This window comes from Podarcis melisellensis (genome assembly GCF_964234715.1).
Source record: "Podarcis melisellensis genome assembly, chromosome: 6".
Taxonomy (NCBI): Eukaryota; Metazoa; Chordata; class Lepidosauria; order Squamata; family Lacertidae; genus Podarcis; species Podarcis melisellensis.
In genome coordinates, this window is record NC_138538.1 from 15,079,905 (window position 1) to 15,098,133 (window position 18,229).

At 46.3% G+C, this 18,229-nt stretch overlaps 1 long non-coding RNA gene across 1 annotated transcript in view; it reads right to left on the minus strand.

The window, feature by feature from the left end:
* The window catches only part of LOC309373273, a 55,776-nt gene extending 40,277 nt beyond the window's left edge, over nt 1-15,499 (minus strand). The window contains exon 1 of the long non-coding RNA XR_014169929.1: nt 15,278-15,499. This is a non-coding gene — a long non-coding RNA (uncharacterized lncRNA). The remainder of the gene's footprint in view (nt 1-15,277) is intronic.
* Between the last annotated feature and the right edge of the window lie 2,730 nt (nt 15,500-18,229).

The following is an 18,229-nucleotide window of genomic DNA, read 5'->3' on the forward strand; positions in this document are numbered from 1 at the left end:
GCAAAAGACCCGGGCCATGAGCTGTGTAGAGAACTTGCTTTTGTTTATTATCTAGGAAGGGGATCATTTCCAGCTTGGGGTGGGGGGCATTCACTTCTGGGCAATCTTCTGAGGGCCGCATGCCAAAGAGGCCAAAGTGGGTGGGGCAAGAAATATAAATTTTGCCTTTGTATAACAGGCTGGTTCCTACAGCCACACACCCCTCTCTGTTCCCCATCCCGTCACGCAAGGTGAATTATTGAGGTCGAAGGACACAGTCTAGCCAGAGGGAAAAGCCCAGGGTGCAAACCAGGGTCAATGAAGCAAAGGGCCTGGGGAGAATTCTGAGGGCCAGGCAGAAAGGCCTGGAGGGCCACATTTGGCCCCTGAGGCTGAGGTTCTCCACTCCTGTTACTATTGTAGTGTATCAGAACCAGCTCCAGAACTGAGGCGTCCCTGGGAAATGTGGCCTCTGGCGAGCCCTTTCCCCATCAATGGACCCTGGTGGATTGACCTGTCGTGACCTGAGCAGCACCAGGTGACTGAGTGAAGTCACCATTTGAATTCTACACAGTGCCTCCCTCCAACAAAGCAGCATTTAAAGCCATTCTGGGAAGCGAAAAGGGTGACCAGACAGCGCTTATCCAGCCAGAAGAATATAGTCTAGCACAGACATCTGCAGTGGGCCCTGACATCTGTCCGAGGATATCAGGGGTGCCCACGGGGCACCATGGCAATCCGCCCAGGGGGGCACCGCAGAGATCCGACCAGGGTGGCGCCACAGTGAGCTGCCCACGGAGTTCGCCTGGCAGACGCAAGCTCACATTGCCATTTCAGGCAGTGCAGGGCCCCGAGTCACTGCATCACTTCCAGGAGAGTAAGTGCCACCCCCTCGGCATGCCATTTTATCACCAACTCAGGGATAACACCCAGGGCAGCCCACACCCCTTCCTATGCCCCTGGGGGTGTCACCATTCCTGCATTGTTATAAGCAGAGATTTGGTTACCTACGATAAAGTGTTCCCTCTCTTCTTCTTTTTGTGGAGATGTGATGTTCTAATCTAGAACAAGGGGTCATTCTTTAAGGCGACACAGACTTTCCCCCAAGCCTCCCTAGAAGTTATCTTATCTTGCTGTGCTAAACAAGAATACAGTCCCCTCGTCTGCGTTTTGCTGGATCCCGTCTTCTCGGGCTCATGAGTCATCTTTATAAACCGTTGAGTTACTTGGTGCACAAGGAACGTTGTAAAAGAACAAAATTAGTGTTTGGAAAAGATGAAACCAAAGTGGAAGCTGGATTTCATGCAAGAAGTTTTATAAGTGTACATGCCACAACAGCAGCACAAGCAATCTGGCCTCTTGGAACTCTGAGACTGGCGGTGGTGTTCAAGATCACTTTTACGGAACAAGACAGACAAAGAAGAAAGATGATTTGATTTTTGACAGGAACATCTTCCTTTAAAAAACCCTGTTCATTCTGGAGGAGCCCTAGTCTACATGCATCTCAAGGCAATTGACTAATACACCATTAAAACAACTAGGAGTCTGCTTTAAAAGATATGTAGGCTCAGTTGTGGATCTACTACAACAGAAGTGTCTCCCTTTCACAAGAGCGAAGCCTCAGTCCTCTGCACATTATTTATATTTATATTGGACTACTATTCCCATCATTCCTGACCACTGGTCTGGCTAGCTAGGGATGGTGGAAGTTGTAATCCAAAAACAGCTGGAGACTCAAGTTTGGGAAAACCTGATATAGTTGGACAATTCTACCTTGATCCTGCAGAATGATCTGAAAAGGAGCAGAGAGGAGAGAGACTGTATTAACCACTTTGGCCTTTTTGACTTGGTTTTGTTTCTGTTTGCGCTGTTTGTTCAATAAGGCCATTCATATTTTTTTATTGTTGATTAAATTATATGAACTTTCATTGATTCCTTGATGGACTAATGAAATCTGCCTAAGTTTGCATGTTATAAGGTACCTGTAACATTGTCTGAGGCAGACAGTTGAGTGGGCATAAAGGTGGTAAGTTGATTTCACAGGTGAAATGGTCCCAAGATGTTAAGGGCTTTATATATTCATATATTCAACACAATGCAACTTCTGCATTGAGTGGAAGGGAAGCCCCACCTAGAATGCCTTGCAGTAGTCCAATCTGCAGTAATACAATAAAATACATTTTATTACATGTTGTGCACCGTCTTGATGTTTAATATGACTGGGTGGCATGTGCTTATTTTTAAATGAATGAATAAAATGCCTGACCTTTTATTCCTCAGTGCAAATTTCCCCTAGTGCATTGCAAGTTAAACTAGAATGCATTATACAGGATAAATGGGAAGCCTGACATTGCAATGCAATTTTGGCCACAGAGGCACAAGCAAAGACTTGTCCGCCCCACGAAGGCTAAAGTAGAGTTTTTTGCAACCTATGTATTGGTGGAGATCCCTGCAGTCAAACCAAGGAGCAGCAAAATACACTCCATGTTTGGCTTTTGTTTCACAAATATTGGTTTTGCCTCCTAATTGGTAGGCAGACGCATAATAACAGGCTTTATTATATTTTTTCATTTGGATTAAGATTCCGACAGCCACAATTTGTGTAAACATTATTCATTCTCCCTCCCTCTCCCTCTCTCTCTCTTGCTCTCATATAATTCCTTTAATCAGCAGACACTATATTTTGCAACAGCTTCAGCCACAAATCACAAAGCAAATAAGCCGGCAATTGGATTTTAAGCTGCATGGTTATTATGCAGCTTGTGGACTGCAGGGCTCATAAGATGGTGTGTGTGTTTATGAGGAAAGAGATCGCCCTGGTACCTGGCTTGCCAATGCCGCCTTGTTCACAAAGAGGGGTGAATTGGGGGCAGGGGGGAGAGGCGGCTGAAGAGCTGATATTTAACCACTCGTGAAGAAAAGAGCTGAGCGGAGCACTTAAGAGCAACCTCTCTCCAAATCTGCATCCACAATAATGAGCGAGAGCGGGTGACATTTAATTGGATATCAATGGAATCTCAGAGGATAAGTGGGATTAGCAAGCAAATCTCGGTGAATTTTGATCCTTTTCACAGGACTGGATTGATTGGCAAACGGCAATGAGAAGGGAAGCATTTTCCTCGGGGATATGTTTGCAAGAACCTTAGGGGTGCTGTTTCTATGTGCTTGGAGGATTGTGTAGATATTTATTAGGATCAGGTGCACATAAAGCAAGAAGTCAACGCTTGCCAGTATTCACAGAGGGAGAGGCCAATGGTGAATGCCGCTGGGGAGTAACTCAGCTCTATTCTTTGAAAAGTCTCTATTGGGTCCATCCAGTGCAATATTGCTACAATGACTGGCAGATACCCTCCAAAGGTTTCAGGCAGAGAATCTTACTCAACCCTACCTGGAGATGCCAGGGATCAAACATGGGGTCTTCTGCGTGAAAATTGGTGGCCCAGTCTATAGTGTATCCCTGTTCCGGGTGGCACTGTGGTCTAAACCACAGAGCCTAGGACTTGTCGATCAGAAGGTCGGCGGTTCGAATCCCCGCAACAGGGTGAGCTCCCCTTGTTCAGTCCCAGCTCCTGCCAACCTAGCAGTTCGGAGGACGTCAAAGTGCAAGTAGATGAATAGGTACCACTCTGACGGGAAGGTAAACGATGTTTCTGTGCGCTGCTCTGGTTCGCCTGAAGTGGCTTAGTCATGCTGGCCACACAACCCGGAAGCTCCCTCAATCAATAAAACAAGATGAGTGTCGCAACCCCAGAGTCGCTCACGACTGGACCTAATGGTCAGGGGTCCCTTTACCTTTACCTTATCCCCACCCCAGATAGAAAGCTGATGCCAGAGAACACAGGGATTACATTTGCACATGACAACAAAGACTGTATTTCCAGAAGACAAGAACACACTATCTGTTGACTCCTTCTGTGCGTGAGAGGGAGAAGCAAACCAGAAGCCAGAAGCTTGGCTTCCCACTACATGCAAACCCAGGATTACTCCTTAATAAGTCAGGGCTGCTAGCCAGCCTTAAACCGTGGAAAGCAGTTGCCTTACAGATCTTGACTTCTTAGGGAGCAGCAATTCACAGCCCTGGGTTCCAGTGGAAAAGCAAGCTAAGGTTAATGGCACCTTCCTGGGTTTTCCCCCTCCTGCTTGCACCAGGGGAGGAGTGATGCCAGAGCAATTGTGCCAAGGGCACCAGCACGGCTGCTTGTGCACAATAGCCATGATATGAGAATGCAACCAATATTATTCGCCTCCAAATAATTTCTAGCACTTTAATAGAACAACAATATTGGTCACACACACACACACACAAACTTCCCCGTCATTCTATATTTCTCAACTCTCTGTGCCCAGCTGCCTATTGATCTGAGTCATTCTGAATTCTGTAAGTCTGGGCCCGTTAGCTGTCCTGCTTACAGCCAATTCTGTGCGCTTCCCCACCCCCATCAGAAGAAGACATCTCAGTTAACATTAGTATCAAGTCTTTTCAGACTCATCAAACAACCCCTTAAGAAAAGGAAAGAGAGGAGTGGGGCAGTTTTTTGGGGACTGTGTTGCAGGAAAAATAGGAGAAACAATAAATTTCCTTCCTAGCTGTTTTGATTCAAAATGATGCATCGAGATTTCACCAGAAGCATCATTTGGCTGTGTGTGTGTGTGTGTGTGTGTGTGTGTGTGTGTGTGTGTGTGTGCAGTGCTCAAGGGTTCCTTCCTTCCTTGGCCTCCTTTAATTGCAGGAACCTCCAGAAACATGGCTTGAACAAACAAACAAAAAAAAAGGAAAGAGAAAGTTGCAAGAACCGTCTCGCATGATCTTGATGTACAAGATGTCAGAACCATTATAAACCCTTTTATTTCAGAGCATTCTCTTTTGTGCTTGGAGGCATGCTTGCTATTCATAGATCTACAGCTCAGCTGTTCCAGTTTTTAGTTCTGCATAAATGCCCAATCATTATGTCCAGAGGGTTTTGCCTGTAGCTTTGTATTCACAGCCTTGAGGCAAATGTCTTGATTGCTTAGAGATCTCCAAGCGAATGGCCAAATAACATCGGATTTTCCACAGCAACGAAGCTATTATGGGGCAGCATTTCTCTGGAACAGCACCCTTCAGAATCCAATCATTATAACTAAGGATTTAAAGCAGGCTCTGGGGAACTAACAAAATCTCTTTGAAGCCTAAATAGGCCATGTAGAAAAGGTAAGGATCAGATTGTTATTGGGGGGTGGGGCGGTTAGATCTATGAACCAGACCGCCTTCACGTTCTCCAACATTTGGTGGGAAAACAGAATATTTTTGGATCATTGCAATAGAATATTTGCATCAGGCCAAATGTAGAGCCTTCTGCTTCTCCATCAGTTGTTAACCAGATGCCTCCTGCTAGCAAGACGGGATAAAGCTAGCCATATTTTTTTCCCCAGCACCATACTACTCCCGACTAAAGAAGTTATATTTACAGTGGTACCTCGGGTGAAGTACTTAATTCGTTCCGGAGGTCCGTACTTAACCTGAAACTGTTCTTAACCTGAAGCACCACTTTAGCTAATGGGGCCTCCTGCTGCAGCTGCGCCGCCGGAGCACAATTTCTGTTCTCATCCTGAAGCAAAGTTCTTAACCTGAAGCACTATTTCTGGGTTAGCGCAGTCTGTAACCTAAAGCGTATGTAACCTGAGGTACCACTGCATAGCTATTAAGGATTTCCCATTTTTGTGTGTATATGTGTGTACATAAGTTTCAAGCTTTTCACCAACAAGCAACATTTAAATTCCCATTGCACTAAAGGTCACAAGCAAATACAGGCTTGTAACAGGCCAAGACAGGGAACCGAACTCAACATGCCAGCTGCCTCTCCTGAGTGTTTTCTATCTCTAAAGGTAAAGGGACCCCTGACCATTAGGTCCAGTTGTGGCCGACTCTGGGGTTGCGGCGCTCATCTCGCTTTATTGGCCGAGGGAGCCGGCGTACAGCTTCCGGGTCATGTGGCGAGCATGACTAAGCCGCTTCTGGCGAACCAAAGCAGCGCATGGGAACACCGTTTACCTTCCCACCGGAGTGGTACCTATTTATCTACTTGCACTTGGACGTGCTTTCGAACTGCTATGTTGGCAGGAGCTGGGACTGAGGAACGGGAGCTCACCCTGTCGTGAGGATTCAAACCGCTGACCTTCTAATCGGCAAGTCCTAGGCTCTGTGGTTTAACCCACAGCGCCACCTGCATCCCTTCTATCTCTAGATCCAGCATAAAACACGGAATGGATGTATCTGTCACTATCATTAGTCTGGGAACTCTTTGGTGGGGTAGAGACGACAGCACACAATTCAGACATGAAAGAGGGCTTGAGGAAGTGCTTAACCAGGGTTTGTGGGTATCTGGCCACAAAGACTGATATAAAAAAATGTAAAACACCGCTTAAACTTTTATTATAGCCAAAACCCTTTTCAATGAACTTGCGCCCTCGTTAACTTAAAAAAAAAAAAGGCTAGAAAAATGAGTCACGACTTTAAAAGTCACAAGCGACGACTGACTTTGGCAATTTCAAGGACGCCACAAGGGCACTGAAGCCTTTGTCTGCTTTGGAGACCCAACAAAGGCCTGTACTGAAGATCTAAGAGTCACCAGGCTGAGTCAGAAGACTTCGTGCCTATCTGGCATCCGGTACTGTACTGCCAACTTCATAGCTTAGGAAAGCACACACACAAAAATCCAGAGATGAGCCTACAGGCTGTAGTCCAAAAAATGCCTTTTATAGCTGATAGGGATGAGCAGGAGTCCCACATGATACATCTGTTACTGAGTTACAGATGGATGGAGCTTTCCTTTATTGAGTCAGTCTATTGGTCTGTCTGGTCCAACATGATCTGACCAGGAGCAGCTCTTCAGGGACCATTCTTATTTAATTATCAGTAATATTTATATGCTGCCCAATAGCAAATGTTCTCTTGGTGTCAGCTTGCAAACAAGGCCACAAGAATGCCTATATTACGCAAATTCGATTGAAAGAACATGTAAACGTAATAGGCTGTATAGTAACAATTGTAAAGTTATTTACTAGAAACTACTTCTCAAAATTAAATCCAGTTTCTCATGATGTCAAAATCAACATCGTGACATAATATATTAAAATTTTAAAATGTAGCTTATTCAGTTAACCACCAAGTCCAGTAGGTACAAAATGCAATTCCAACTTTGCCAGTCCCGTAGTACATTCATTTTAAATTTCTTCATCTTCTCTTGCATATTTCTATCTGACGGAGAGTACCATGGAATAGTCTTCTAAGTGTCTAATGATGATGATAAGTTGGTAGACGTAAGAAACTGGCACTGGTAGATGCTGGCACAGGCAAGCAAGACAAGGATTCCTGGATATTCCCCTGTTTCGCCCCAAGGGGCTTCATCAGCTGTGTGTAGTTCTAAATCATATAAACATAGACGCTTAGTAATATATTGGCTGCACAAATTTCAAAGAAACATACAAGGATATAACAAAGTAAATGCCGTTACTGTATATAACAGCTACATGGAACTTATTCATGATAGATTTTCAGTCGTGGTATGGTCCTCCAGAGGTTGCTGAACTACAACTCCCATCATCCCTGACCATTAGCCATGGGCTGTCTGGTGCAAATGGGAGTTTGAGTCCACTGATATCTGAAGGGCCACAGGTTCCCCTCCCTTGACCTACAACAATGATTATATATATATATATATGAATGTAAACCATAAACACAAAGAAATTGGTGCTGCATAAAAAGTCTAGCAGTGAAGAATAAATGGGTAAAAACAAGTGCTCAAGTAACACAAGAAATATTTTGAACAATTTTTTTTAGCATAAATAGTGCTGGGAAGTGCAAAGCAAGCCCCATACAGAGTGCATGGAGGTCATCCAGCCTTGAGGGCGACTAAGGAAGGATTTGCAAAAGTTCTATGTTAAAGTACATAGGGAGAGATTTTTCTCCCTGTCTCACAATACCAGAATCTGGGGTCAGCCAATGAATCTAAATGTTGGAGGTGAATGTTCTGAACAGCCAAAAAAAGAAGTAGTTCTCCACAAAGTGCATAGTGAAAGTCACTGCCACAAGATACAGCGATAACCACGAACGTGGCTTCAAAAGAAGATTGGACACATTTATGGTTAGGAAGGTTACAGTGACTACTAGCCACAAAATGGGTGCTGAGGCTGAAATGGTGTTTGGGCTTCTAAGGGATCACTGTGGAGGTTTTCAACCTTTTTGCGTCCATGGCTCCCTTGACCAACTACATTCTTTCTGCCACACCCTGTGGGGCTCAGGAGCCCAGTTATGTCACCCCTTGACTGCAGAGCTGGCAGCCTCTCACCCCTTTTTCAAACGCCCTCTCTTGTGGAATGTTCCTTCAGCCTCCTCTCCTGTCTCTCTCCTCTTCTTGGGAGTCCTCTGGGCAGCCACAGCTGTTGCCCCTGGTCTCTCAGCTGCCCCCAGCCCCAAAGAGAGGTGCCTCATCACACTGCCCCACTAGGGTCTGGGAAGCACAGGGCCGTCTTACCCATAGGCACTAGGGGGGCTGGGCACCTGGGCGCTGGGCTCTCAGGGGCTCCAGGCTGAGAGTCCGGGGCCCGAGAGTTGAGTCTGAGGAAGAGTCCGCCCATCGGTCGGAGCACCACGGCAGGCTCTTCTGCTGCAGGTGGCTCTGCGCCACAAGTTCAGGGGTGACTGAGCCAGCAAGATGCTGAGGCGGCCGGCCGGCTCTGCCCTCCTGCACGCTTGGGACTGGGCAACCTGGGAGGGGGGCGTTGAGTGGATTTTTGCACCCTGGCGCAGCATATGCTTAAGATAGCCCTGGTCCCAGAGACACCATTCGCTTGGGGAGCTTGTAGCCTGGGCTGCTGCAATGAACAGCTGTGCAAGCCTTTGGGAGGCAGAGATGCAAGAGGGCATCAGAGAAGGGAGAGAAGGAAAGAGGGACAGAGGCCAGTGTTGCCGGTGGCACCCCTGACCATCATTCAAGAAATCCCAGGATGTCACAGCACACTAGTTGAAAACCACCAACTTAAAGAGACGGTAATACTAATTCAAGCACAATAAATCTATTAATGCTACCAGCCATGATGGCTACATGGCTATTACAGTTGCTGAGAATCAGAAGTGCAGACAGCACTGTTACACTCAGGGCTTCTCAAAGGCACCTAGCATGCCACTGTGAGAACAGGATGCTGGACTAGATAGGTCTTTGGCCTGATCCAGCAAGCTCGTCTTGTGTTCTTATGTTAACACACCATGGGTTATGTGGCAAAAATGACACAGGGGCAACCAATTTAACTGCTTCTGAATCAGAGCCAGGTTCATCCACTAATTATTACCCTTTAGTGGAACAGACAGATTGTATTGTTCCATTTGCTGGAAAATGCTGCACTAGTTGCAGATCCCACGAAATATTAAATAAAAGTTGTGACTCACCCTTGCTCCAAAGCTTGTGTCTACCTCATTATTCGACACATGTAAGTCAAAAGAGAAAGTGAAGCGAAGACAAATACTTCAGCTAAAGCACACTGATCTATTTCATTTTAAATGAAGACTTCATAAATGTCTGCCAATGCTACTGCAGGAAATTTCCATTTGCATTTTATGGCTTTCGCCAGAGGGTTGGAGGACCCTCCAGAGTGGATTTTAGGGGTGCGCGGGGGGGGGGGAGAAAGGAACGGGAAGTTGTGTTGCATGGATAGAATTCTGCATGTGCAGATTTGGATACAACCCAATGACATAAAAGTCTTCAACATTTTAAGAGGTAAACCACCACATTGAGAGAATCATTTCTCTTGAAAGGCAGTTTAAAAATCCATTAATTAAATAAATACAAATACACATTCAGAACGAGATGTCGCAGTTCAGACTAAAAGTGGGGAATTATTCCTCCATGTTAAAACAAAGACCCTACCTTAGGCTCAAGTCTTTCTCCCTAATGGCATAATTTCTAAAAGTTGAGATGTTTCTGTTTCATTTTATTTCTATTAAGACAGGTGCATTAAAGCATGCAATGGCGTATCCACAGTTGAAAATCACAAGGACCCATCTGATTATTTTGAATGTGTAACCTGCCTCTTAGAACTGTCCCATTGGGACTGTACCATGTGCATATTCTGAACATGTAAATCTTTTTTAGTTCTTATAACTAACTGAAAAGCAGTGCTCATACCACCATAAAGCGAAGCAGGGAATATTTGCCCTCTATCTATTTTGGGCTTTACTTTGGATTTGGTCAACTTTACATTACTCCATCTCTCTTATTTATTCACCTGTCTGATGTTTACTCTAAGAATTATTTTTGTTGGTTCATTCTAATCCAGGAGTGCCTAGCCATTTAAATATAGGAGCAGAGTCTTGTTTCAATAGCCTCGGTATGGACAGGTGTCCTGATGTCATCAGTAAAGCATATCACACGACTCTTTGCAAAGGTCACTGGAGATACCACAGTCCACACTGAGAAATCTGTCTTCGGCTGCGTATACATGAAGCTACTGGTAGCACAGAAAAGTGATTTTTCCTCAATCTAGAATCGTTCATGCTTCTCCTCAACTTGCTTCTTTCAATCCAGATTGACTATAGTTACTTCCCATCCACAAGAGTGGTTATGGTTACCTGAGATGCATCTGAAAACCCTCCCCTTGATTATGTTCTCTTTAAAAAAAAATAAAAAAATATTGCATTTTCAGTTTACAAAGTCAGAAATATAAAATCTTAGAGAAAACAGGTAGAAAATAGAAACAAACAAGAAAAAAAAGAAGAAAGAAGAAACAATCCAACTTTCAAATACACTTTTACATTACTAGATGGACTTCCTCACATCTCCCCCACCTTGCGTTCTTTACAATAAAGTATATCAGCAAAGATATACTTGCATATATCAGCAAATATATACTGGGACGCAGGTGGTGCTGTGGGTTAAAGCCTCAGCGCCTAGGACTTGCCGATCGAAAGGTCGGTGGTTCGAATCCCTGCGGCGGGGTGCGCTCCCGCTGCTCGGTCCCAGCGCCTGCCAACCTAGCAGTTCGAAAGCACCTCCGGGTGCAAGTAGATAAATAGGGACCGCTTACCAGCGGGAAGGTAAACGGCGTTTCCGTGTGCGGCTCTGGCTCGCCAGAGCAGCGATGTCACGCTGGCCACGTGACCCGGAAGTGTCTCCGGACAGCGCTGGCCCCTGGCCTCTTAAGTGAGATGGGCGCACAACCCCAGAGTCTGTCAAGACTGGCCCGTACGGGCAGGGGTACCTTTACCTTTTATATCAGCAAATTGTTACCTTGTTTCATACCTTATTTGTATCTTTCGAAATATCTTGTTTCTAAATTTAAAGTGTTTTTGTCAATTATTTGTACCTTAAAATAATATATAAAATAGCTTTAAATTCCGACTCTTTCTTATTTATCACTTAATTTTCTACTTTCCCAATCTAGTTGCGGGAGCTAAAATTTCCGAATCATGCACATTCTTAACATTCATACAACTTGTAATATTTTTGTAGATAGTCCTACCCTTGATTATGTTCTCCATGCCTTTTCTTCTCTGCACATGCCCAAGGTGAATGAAGAAGGAAGTGGTGGTCGCAATCTTAGCATACACCCAGCCACAATGCCACTGTGGATTTGGTCTCCTTTATTAGTTTTTCCATGATGCCTTCCCAGTGGCGCCACACTATTGTTGTTGCAGGTGGCGGGGGGGGAGCAGCTGAGCAGAAGGCGGGGGGACAGGACAAGAATATTTGTGGGATGAAAAGCTGCAGAACTTCCGCAAGAATGTACAGGACATGCACTGAGGGGAAACGAAACAGCATGGCCACCAAACATTTTGCTGACGCAAACAGTATATTTACAGGAGGGTCCCATATGTCTGCCCTGATTGCAACATGAGCTCAAATCATCGTGGGTTGCCAGACCTCCTACAAGGTCTCAGCCAAAGTCTCCAGGTTTGCCTGATGTTAAGGACCAGCAGAGTTTCAAAGAGTGTGTGGTGGAGGCAGGGGACCAGGGGAGGGACCCAGGCAAGGGAACCAGTGATTTATGGGTGTGCAAGGGATGCGGGTGGCGCTGTGGGTTAAACCACAGAGCCTAGGACTTGCCGATCAGAAGGTCAGTGGTTCAAATCCCCACGATGAGGTGAGCTCCCGTTGCACGGTCCCTGCTCCTGCCAACCTAGCAGCTCGAAAGCACGTCAAAGTGCAAGTAGATAAATAGGTACCGCTCCAGTGGGAAGGTAAGCGGTGTTTCCGTGCCCTGCTCTGGTTAGCCAGAAGTGGCTTAGTCATGCTGGCCACATGACCCGGAAGCTGTACGCTGGCTCCCTCGGCCAATAAAGCGAGATGAGCGCCGCAAACCCAGAGTTGTCCGCGACTGGACCTAATGGTCAGGGGTCCCTTTACCTTTACCTAAGGCAGGAGCCAGGGGAGGAGGGAGAGCCAGGGCAGTCTGAGGCGGAGGAAGATGCACAGGACATAGTGGAGGAAGAAGAATGGTTTAGGCAAGGAGCAGGCCAGTAGATTCCCCACCTTCCCCTGCCCCACCCTCTCCTAGAACCTGGAGGGGCTTGAAAAGGGAAGAGAAGTAACAACTTCCATGCGGGATAAGTCTCCAGTTGCAAGCATGCAACCCATCAGAGGAGGGTACATAAGCTGGGAGAAGGGCAGGCCCCCACTGCTCAGACTGTGGACGCTGTTGTGTTTATTTTGCAAATAAAGAGTTAACTATCAGATGTGTGCTTCTTCCTTATCTGGGATGGACCGTGATGCCTGCCCCATTCCAGGTGGCAGGTGGAGGGCTTCGATCTCTTGTGGGTGAGAGTGCCTTTAATTTTAAACAACTACAGTGGTACCTCGGGTTAAGTACTTAATTCGTTCTGGAGGTCCGTTCTTAACCTGAAACTGTTCTTAACCTGAAGCACCACTTTAACTAATGGGGCCTCCCGCTGCTGCCGCGCCGCCGGAGCACGATTTCTGTTCTCATCCTGAAGCAAAGTTCTTAACCCGAGGTACTATTTCTGGGTTAGCGGAGTCTGTAACCTGAAGCATATGTAACCCGAGGTACCACTGTATTAAGAAGACTGTGCATGTAGCTTGCAAGGTTCAGTCCAGCCACAGCTGGCTGCAGACACTGTGAGGGGAGCTCTCCCAATTAACTTCCATTTCCAGGGCTCTCTCCAAGACCTCACCTGGGACTCAGGGATGCTCCAGACCAGACAACCTTAATCATGAATGTGTGTGATAAAAATGACAACTGGAGGCACCCTTAGTGCAGCGGCGGGGGGCGGAGAGCAGGCTGGGGTGGGGCTGATGCGTTCCCGGGGGTGGTGCGCCACCCACAGGGGCGTGGCACGATGCCCATGGGGGCATGGCACCCAGTGCAGGCGGGGGGCAGCCGCAATTGCACCCCACCGGATCATGCTGCCAGGGGCGGTGCGCTCTCCCTGCGCTCCTCTTCCTCCGCCAGTGCCTTAGTTTGGAAAGAAAGAAAGAAAGAAAGAATGAAAGTCAAATAGGTAAGTTATACGAAAGGCTTCACTGGGCTTGACCAATTAGTCTCCCTCTTTCAAATTGGTTGGTTGAGCCTTTGAAGCTGGATCCCATGTGCTCAGATTGTGCAAGGCTCTGGCCACAAACATGCCATTATTATTTTTTTCATTCCCCCGCTGACGTCCAGCCTCTGTAGCTGAGAATCCTGGAAAATTTTGTTGTTGTTTCTCCGTGCGTGTGGTTTTTGTATGTGTGTTGGTGTGTGTGTGTTTTTGCTCACCGAGCACACCATGGCACATTCTTTTCATGACTTCTCTGATGAACACAAGGCCAGCCCAGAAATCTAAACCACATCACTCTAGACATGCTGTACCAATCTGCAAGACAGCTTGTCCATTTTGTTTACAAATAAATCAGAATGTTCTTCTGAGGAGCATGAAAAGAAAGCAAGTCCTTAAGAATGGGAACTTTTTCTGGTAAGCATCACAAGCCATATTTTTATAATTTGGATGTCTAGTACGATAGCAATAGAGGCACCACAGGGGGGAAAGGTGTAAGTGGTAAAAAACACAATTGTTTAATGTTGCCTGAAAGATGGTTCACAACCTTTATATAAGATACATATAACTAAACATGTTTCATTTCATTTCATTTCATACCAGGTTTTCTCCTGGAGATATTGTTTCACAGTAGTTCTTCAGCGTCCCTGTGCTGGCCACACCTCCCACCCCAAAAAAGGATTGAAACATGGAATGTACAATTGTGCCCACAACAAATGAAGGATTTAGACATATTTGGTGGTCTTGTGAACAAACAGTAATCTTGACTGTGATGATTAAAGAAATTATAGATCTGCTATCCATGAAACCAGAAGATATTCTGCTAGGGTTATTTGGGCAGCATGTTAAAAACAAACAAAAAAAGAGCATCAACATACAGTAAGGAATTTCATGAGTCCATATTTGGATGGCAGGAAAAGGTCAACATTTTGCCTGCTGTAGAAGACTGGTTGCAAAACGCCTGGCAAACTATGGAATGGCGAGCACCACTTTGTATAAAAAGACTTTGGGGGAATACGTTAGAAAGTATGGGGGGGTTGGAATTGTGTTGAGGGGTTTAATTGGGTTTATAGCCTGCCTTTCTTCCAAAGAACTCGAGGTGGCATATATGATTTCCTTTCCTCCCCAAACTTTATCCTCACAACAGTCCTTCAAAGCAGATTAGGCAGAGAGATACTGTGGTCCAAGATCACCCAATGAGTTTCATGGCTGAGTGGAGTCTCCCCAAACCTAATCCAACACTCTAACCCACTGGTGGCCAATATAGCTCCTTCCAGATCTTGGTAGACTACCTCTTCCCTGATCGTTGGTCAGATTATCCGGGGCTGATGGGAGCTGGAGTCCAGCAACATCAGGAAGGTTTCACATCAACTGTCTGTGCTCACTACTAGTTCTTATATGAAAGAGATTTCCAAGAAATGTACACTGAGGTTCATTTCGTGGTGTTCACTGGGCTGGGTATCCTTTTTTGGAATATTCCTTGTACTTTTCTTTTCTCTTAATGAAAATGAAAATGGCAAAATCCATATTCGTCTCTCATGCCTCCTTTATTCCCAACACGGCATTTCACATTTCTGGTCATGCAATGTGTCTTGCACCAAATTCCACATTCCCTTTGGGTTTTTTCCTGGTTGTTAACCCTCCGGCTCCTTCTTTCTGTCTACACAGCAGATTCCCATAGATCAGACTGCTCTTTTTCTTCCTTCACCGTCTCATTTATCATTTCCTACACAGGGTTACGCAGCATGCCGAAGACAACTTTGCACCATTACTCACCTTCAAAGGTTTATGATGCTGTCGGGTTGTGGGATCTCGGTCTGACCGCACATTGTCGAGACCTGGGGATCGACGTGCCTGGGGGAACCATCCATTGCCCCGATAGTGCTGTGTTCGTGCCCCTGTACTGCTTGCAGCATTTTCGCTGACTTGGGCAGATGGCAGGTGGCGAGGGATTCTTACCTGAAATGCTTAGCAGCCCTGCTCCCAGCAGCATCCGAATCTCCCTTGGAAGTCTCCTAGCCAAGTAGTCAGCAGGCCAGAGCTTGTTTAGCTAGAGAGAGCTGAAGATCAAACCAGAGGAAGGATGGCTGCAAGCCATCTTATTCTTTAGAAATATAGATATATTACAACAAAATGGATACACCTTTTTTTTAAAGTGTTGTCTCAAGTACAAAAAAGTAGGTGAAAGTGCTTTTCTCCTGGGGCACTCACAATCCAGGCGTACAAGAAAGAGCTGAACGGGGGCCTTCCATTCTCTCTCTCTGGCCCTCAGAATTCTCCACAGGCCACACCCCTTCTCTTTAGTCCCCGCCCCCTCAATGACCCTGATTTCTCCTGCTAATGTTTTTTTGCCTGGCTGGAAGTTGTCCCTTGATGTCTGGGTGGAGGATAGAGGTGGCATTTCAGTTTGAAGAAACTAGCCTACTGCACATTGGTAGAATTTACATTTATTCCTCTGCCTGCTTGTTCCCGTGGCTCCGTCCCCCCCATGGCATGTGGCCCTGGAAGGATGCCCAGAAAAGAATCAGGCCCTCAGGCTGAAGGATGTTCCCCACCCTTGTGCCAAAGCTAGCACACTTCCCTAAAATCCAAACACACTTTATGTAATTGCTGGGTCAGCAGTCAATAAAGCAGATGAGGCTCTGCCTTTGGATCCCAGTCTAGCAGCTGCTGACTTCTGCCTTAGCAGTCATAGAATCATAGAGTTGGAAGAGACCCAAGGGTCATCTAGTCCAACCCCCTGCAATGCAGGAAACTCGGCTAACGCATCCATGACAGATGGCCGTCCAACCTCTGCTTAAAAACCTCCAGGGCAGGAGAGTCAAACAGCTCTTACTGTCAGAAAGTTTTTCCATATGTTTAGTCGGAATCTCCATTCTTGTAACTTGAAGCTGTTGGTTCGAGTCCTACCCTCCAGAGCAGGCAGAAACAAGCTTGCGCCATCTTCCATGCGACAGCCCTTGAGATATTTAAAGATGTCCTCATCATGTCACAATGTGTAGGCATCCAAAAGCTGATCAACGGATTCGGATAAATGTCATGGTGCATCTGTATCTTGGTGTAACTGTATCATTTCGCACTTCTGAGGATAGAGCATTGCATGTTTGGATGTTCTCAAGCATTGGGAAACCTCTTTGACTACAGAACGCTAGTATGTCAGGGAGCAACGTCTCCCAGAGGTGTTAGATTTCTACCAGCAAGGAATTTTTTAACTTGGGAGGGGGGTGGGGAGAGTATGCATTCCTCATCTACAGCATGAGATGGCATAGTCCCAGGACCATGATTTAACTGCATGCATAGACTGGGTCTCAAGAGTTTCATCTGAAAGCAGGGTTTCGCAAGTGCCAGTCATTCTGAATCAGCAGGCTGACGCACAAAATGCACAGGGGGACTGGGCTAACCCCGAAAACTATTTTTATTATGGTTTGTGTGTGTGTGTGTGTGTGTGTGTTTATACAGTCATACCTCAGGTTACAGATGCTTCAGGTTGTGGGTTTTCAGGTTGCACACTGTGCCGAACCCGGAAGTACTGGAACAGGTTGCTTCCGGGTTTTGGCGCTTGCACATGCGCAGAAGCACTAAATTGCGCTTTGCGCGTGCACAGAAGCGCCAAATCGCAACCTGCACGTGCGCAGACACGGTGCTATGGATTACGAACGCTGTGGGATGCGAACGTGCCTCCCTCACAGATCACGTTCGCAACCCAAGCATCCACTGTACAGCTGTGAGCATGCAAGAAGGCAGGTAGCTAGTAATTATAAATAATAAATAATATGTCCCTTTTGTTGCTTGCTGTGCATGGCTCCTTACTGGCTCGGCTCACGTTATTCCATTGACAAGCTTGCTTAGCAGATGGAAAAGGGTGAGTCCCGTTTCTTGATCGCTCCATGCTAAAGGTCTTTCATTCTCAGCTGCAATATTTTTCATACTTTTTCATTTTTGTCAGCTTTCATTAGCGAGAGGACAGGAGGAGTGTGTGACCCCGTAACTTCTTTGTGAACTTCCTGCACTTTTCATTATCACAGCTGAATCCACTCTTTGAGTTGATACTTGATACTGGCAGCTCCTGTGTTCCAGAAAGGGGCATTGGGAGACTGGCCCTTGGTGCCCTGGTCAAGGGTGGTCTCACAATAAGGCAGAGTGAGGCAGTTACCTCAGGTAGCAGGTGCTGAGGTGCGGGGCTTGGCCAGAGCTGTGAATGTCATGTGGCTGGCCCTGTACCCCTACGTAAGCCAGTTGCCCTCAGCAGTGGAAGACACTGTCCTCGGAGTAAGAGTCAACTACCAGACAAATTGGCTTCTGTATGTGCTTTGGGAGATGGTGCCATCTTTTCCTTTGCCTCAGGCAGCAATATTTCTTGAGCTGTGGGGGGGAATAAGGTGATGTCGCTGACACATAAAGCCATATACATCTCAAATATCCAGGCCCAGGGTTGTATAAGGTTTTATGTGTCAGCAAGAGCCTTCGCTGTGGGTTAAACCACTGACCCTAGGGCTTGCCGATCAGAAGGTTGGCGGTTCGAATCCCCACGATGGGGTGAGCTCCCGTTGCTCGGTCCCTGCTCCTGCCAACCTAGCAGTTCAAAAGTACAAAAAGTGCAAGTAGATAAATAGGTACCGCTCCGGCGGGAAAGTAAGCGGTGTTTCCGTGCCCTGCTCTGGTTAGCCAGAAGTGGCTTGGTCATGCTGGCCACATGACCCGGAAGCTGTACGCTGGCTCCCTCAGCCA